The sequence below is a fragment of the Macrobrachium nipponense genome, chromosome 34 (assembly GCF_015104395.2).
Source record: "Macrobrachium nipponense isolate FS-2020 chromosome 34, ASM1510439v2, whole genome shotgun sequence".
NCBI lineage: Eukaryota > Metazoa > Arthropoda > Malacostraca > Decapoda > Palaemonidae > Macrobrachium > Macrobrachium nipponense.
This window is the reverse complement of record NC_061095.1, coordinates 2,830,741-2,835,886: the sequence shown is the minus strand read 5'-3', so window position 1 is coordinate 2,835,886 and position 5,146 is coordinate 2,830,741. Positions and strand designations below refer to the sequence as shown.

Below are 5,146 nucleotides of genomic sequence, written 5' to 3'. Positions count from 1 at the left end.
AGTATCCATGGACTTCATCAGGACCTGGGGCTTTCCAGTTTTTTGGCATTTTCTTTAGTTGACTGTCTGATGTGTTCTGTCGTGATCTCTGTGAATCTTTGTTTATTCTCCCTGTTTCTTCTTCCTTGACTTCCTGGAGCCATGTTGCATGTTTGTTGTGTGATACCGGATTGCTCCATAGTTTTTCCCAGAGTCTCTTACTTGGTTTTCGGCTTCAGAATTTCTGGGTGGGTTGTCTTCGCCTCTTAGTTGGCTGTATTATTATATTATTATTATTATTATTATTATTATTATTATTATTATCAAATCAAATGAAAATTTTTAATTTTTTAAGAGTTTCTAATTGCACAAAATATATGTATATATATATATATTATATATATGCATATATATTATATATATATGTATATAAATATATATGTATATATATGTATACATAAAAAATTGACAATATAACATTTACAATAGTATACAATTACACATTAGTATAAATTTTTACTACAGAGGAAAGGAAATTTAACGAGAGAGAGAGAGAGAGAGAGAGAGAGAGAGAGAGAGAGAGAGAGAGGACGAATTATTTGATCAAAAACGTTAGGATAGGAACATTATTGTATTACGTTTTTTTCGTGCTCACAATATGACAGTCATGAAGAACCTCTCTCTCTCTCTCTCTCTCTCTCTCTCTCTCTCTCTCTCTCTCTCTCTCTCTCTCTCTCTCTCTCTAATATCTTATCTTTCCCTTACGAATGGTGCCATTTCTGTGATGGTATCGTCCGTCGGGTGCTTTCGCTCTGTACACGAGAAAATTCCGCTTATTCTCTCTTTATTTCCTATTCAACATCTAATTTTAACATTAGGTTATTGTTAAATTCTTTTTAGTACGTTAAATAGGATGTTAATTCTATTTGTTTTTCTAGTTTCCTTTCTATTGAATGTTAGTGACCCAAAAAATTATAACACTAATGTAGATTAGTTGATATAAGAGGTTGGCATTTAAGAGAGAGAGAGAGAGAGAGAGAGAGAGAGAGAGAGAGAGAGAGAGAGAGAGAGAGAAAATGAATTACGTCATTATATAACAGGCTCATGCCGATGTAGACGAGTTGATACGACGTTTGGCATTATGCCCAAGACGTTTGCTAAAAGAGAGAGAGAGAGAGAGAGAGAGAGAGAGAGAGAGAGAGAGAGAGAGAGAGAGAGAGAGAGAGAGAGATGTATTGATATTCAAGAAATCAAGAAATAAGAACATTGAGTGTAAAGACGAGCTGGTAAAAATATTTGGAGATGTTTTCTTTACTGAAAATACTTATAATACATTGGTGAATATATCTCTCTGAATTTAATCAAACAAACAGGTAAAGTGGGACAGAACAGAACCAGTTTCCAACAAGCACCACAGGAAGATAAGTCCAATCAAAGAGAATGAAAGGCAGGCGGGAAAGGAAGGTATCTAAAGGTCAAAAACTGGGTCACTGGGCTGTCTGCCCAAGTGTTGACCTTTGAACTTTGGTCGGAAATAATTAAAATTTGAGATACACGAGGCATGTTTTACATGTTACTTATAGAGTATCTAGTAAGTTCATGCTTAGCGTTTACAACAGCGTTTGCCTGAAATAAACTTAAATAGTTTTCTTTTGTGCTGTTACTAATATCTATAAATGAAATAAACTTAAATAGCCTTTTTTGCTGTTACTAATATCCATAAATGAAATAATCTTGAAAAGTTCTCTATGATGTTACTAATATTTATAAATGAAATAAACTTGAATAGCATATTTTGTTACTAATATTTATAAATGAAATAAACTTGAATAGTTGTTTTTGTTACTAATATTTATAAATGAAATAAACTTACATAACTTTTTTGGCTGTTATGAATATTTTTAAATGAAATAAGCTTAAAGAGCTCTCTTTGCTGTTACTAATATTTATAAACAAAATAAATTTAGATAGCATTTTTTGTTACTAATATTTATAAATGGAATAAACTTAAATAGATTTTCTGTTACTAATATTTATAAATGAAATAAACTTAAATAGCTTTTTTTGCTGTTAATATTTATAAATGAAATAAACTTAAATAGTTTTTTATGCTGTACTATTATCTAAAAATAAAATAAAGTCAAATATCTTTTTTTTGTTTCTAATATTTATAAATGAAATAAATTTAAATAGCTATATTCTGTCACTAATATTTATAGATGAAATAAACTTAAATAGCCTTTTTTTCTGTTAATAATATTCATAAATGAAATAAACTTAAATAGCTTTTTTGCTGTCACTAATATTTATAAATTAAATAAACTTAAATAGCTCTCTTTGCTATTACCAATATTTATAAATTGCTCAATTGCTATGGTTGATGTGAACAAGTCTGGTAGCAAAGTAGAACAATATAATCTTACGTGTTAATGAACAGATGTTATATTTGGCAATGCTGAACAATATGCACTGTATGTAGACATGAACACATGTTACATTACCATGTCATATTGTATATTTCTTATAAGCTCGTGTTTTTGGGGAATGTTTCATATATATCAATACATTTACACGACATAAATAACACAATCACGATCAAATATGACAGGAATATGAATTAAGGCATCTATAAAAAACGTAACTTCAACAGAACACAGAAAGTGGATGATAAATGATAAAATACAACAAAATCTGATAAAACGGAAGGAGGAAAAACCAATTAAAGGAACAATTAATTAAACTAAGAAACAGAGGAAGGAAGAAGCAAAGAGAAACAAAGGAACATATTAACACGTATATCGGAAGAGAACTTTGCAAACAAAGAAATAAAACTAAAGAAACAAACAAAAGAGACACAAACGGGTACAACAACAAAGCAGACAAATAAAGAGATCAAACTAAAGAGACAAACAAAAAGGAGAGAAACAAGCTAAAAGAGAGAAACAAACAAAGCAACAAACAAACGAGGAAAACAGCAAACGAATAAAAAAAAGCAACAAAGCAGACAAACAAAGGAATAAAACTAAAGAGACAAATAAAAAAGACAAGCAAACAAAAACAAAGAAACAAACAAAGTAACAAACAAATACAAACACAGCATCAAGCAAATCAACAAAGCAAACAAACAAAGAAATAAAACCAACGACACAAATAAAAAAGAACCAAACAAACAAAAAATAAACAAAGTCACAAACAAAAGCAATGCAACAACAAACAAATAAAAATAAAGCAACAGACAAACATGCAACCTAACAAAGCAACAAATAATACAGAACAAAAAAAAACTACCACGAACCGGAAGTGAGAGAGAGAGAGAGAGAGAGAGAGAGAGAGGGAGAGAGAGAGAGAGAGAGAGAGAGGCGCATCCAGTCAGTCTACTCCAGATACATCTGAGTAAGTCATACCCAGACTAATCGGCAAAAAAAAAAAAAACCTGTTCAGTCCCTTTTTTTATTTTTTTATAAAACCTCTAGTTTCTACTAGTCATGGTCCAACCAGCTTAGGAGGAGGGAGTCAACGGGGTGGCCGGGTTGGGGGGGGGGGGGGCGCCTTTTTGATATACTGAAATGCAATTTTAATATGTTGTTTTTAAATTCTGTGAAGATTAAATGAGATGGGGGTGGTTTAGAAAGGAGTATTTTGACAAATTTTTCCTGTTTTTTTTAACGATTGGTTTAATTGTTTATTGATGATGATGGTGATAAATGCTCCCAAAACTGGTAATTATATATATATATATATACATATATATATATATATATATATATATATATATATATATATATATATATATATATATATTATATATATATATACACACACACACACAACACACACACACACACACACATATATATATACATATATATATATATATATATATTATATAAACAAAATTTGTATATAGTATATATAACACACACCCATACATATGCATATATATATATAAGTTGGTTATATAACCTGCTGTAAGTAAAACAAACACGTGTATACACATACTAAACCATATCAACTCCACACGGGCAAACATATGCGCATGTGGCATATGTACTCGTAATTCCAGTGCGCATGCTACATACATGCATTATTAATTATGCAAAATGCATGCAGAAAGCATTCACGAAACCACATGTAACACCTAATGCACCATAAACACCCCCAAAACACCTATCAAGCAAGCTTCAAAAAGACACGAGCTAAACTCCGAGCACATTCACTAATTTGGGGGCAAAAAATATATAAATATAAAAAAATTAGAATCAATTCCTTCAACGTCATGAAACCATCCATTCTCCTGCTCTCTGTTTTTGGCGAACCAGTTCACAGACACTTGTAGCTAGGAGGAGGAGGAGGAGTAGGAGGAGGAGGAGGAGGAGGGCGAGTCTGCTGGGTAGCAGGTTGGCAGGTTCAGGGGTGTGGGGGTCACACACACACACACACAGAGGTACGTACATATATATATAAGAGGTTGACACGACTTGACCTGACCAACAGTCGTTCTCAGAGCTTCGTAGGAACAGCAGCACCCAAGGTAAAAGATTATTATGAAGTGGTGGTGGTTTGTGTGTTTTTTTTTTTTAATGAGAGGAATTCAAGATTAATTTTGCTTTTTTGACCATTAATTGAAAGTGGTTCGAATTTGGCTTGGTTTTGCTAAATGGTATATGGTTTATTAGTGGTTCTGCAAATTGAAAGTGAACTGAATTTATTTATTTATTTATTTATTTTATTTTATTTTTTGGGCGGGGTTTCTGAAATGGATTTACATTTTGACTTTTACTGAGTAGTTCAAATTTGGTTTGGTTTTGCTAAAAGGTAAATGGTTTTATTGTGGTTCTGCAAATTGAAAGTGAACTGAATTTATTTATTTACTTTTTTCCTGAAATGGATTTACATTTTGACTTTTACTGAGTAGTTCGAATTTGGTTTGGATTTAGTGAATGATAAATGGTTTTTTAAAGCTGGTTTTGCATATTGAAAGTGAAATTAATCTATTTTTGGGGGTTGCTGGCGTGTATTTACATTTTGAACTTTATTGACAGTGATGCTGGTTTGGTTTTACTGAAACCAAATCGCTTTTCAAATCTGGTTTTACATACTGAGTGATCTGAATAAAATCAAAATATCATTTTTTTTTTTTTGCTCATGAAGTTAATTTATACATTTT

General features: G+C 31.4%; 1 protein-coding gene across 1 annotated transcript in view; it reads left to right on the top strand.

The window, feature by feature from the left end:
- Positions 1–4,408: 4,408 nt before the first annotated feature.
- The window catches only part of LOC135207757 (uncharacterized PE-PGRS family protein PE_PGRS46-like), an 8,985-nt gene continuing 8,247 nt past the window's right edge, over positions 4,409–5,146 (top strand). Inside the window, exon 1 of the mRNA XM_064239583.1 lies at positions 4,409–4,510. The gene's annotated coding sequence lies outside the window, so the exon portion shown is untranslated. The remainder of the gene's footprint in view (positions 4,511–5,146) is intronic.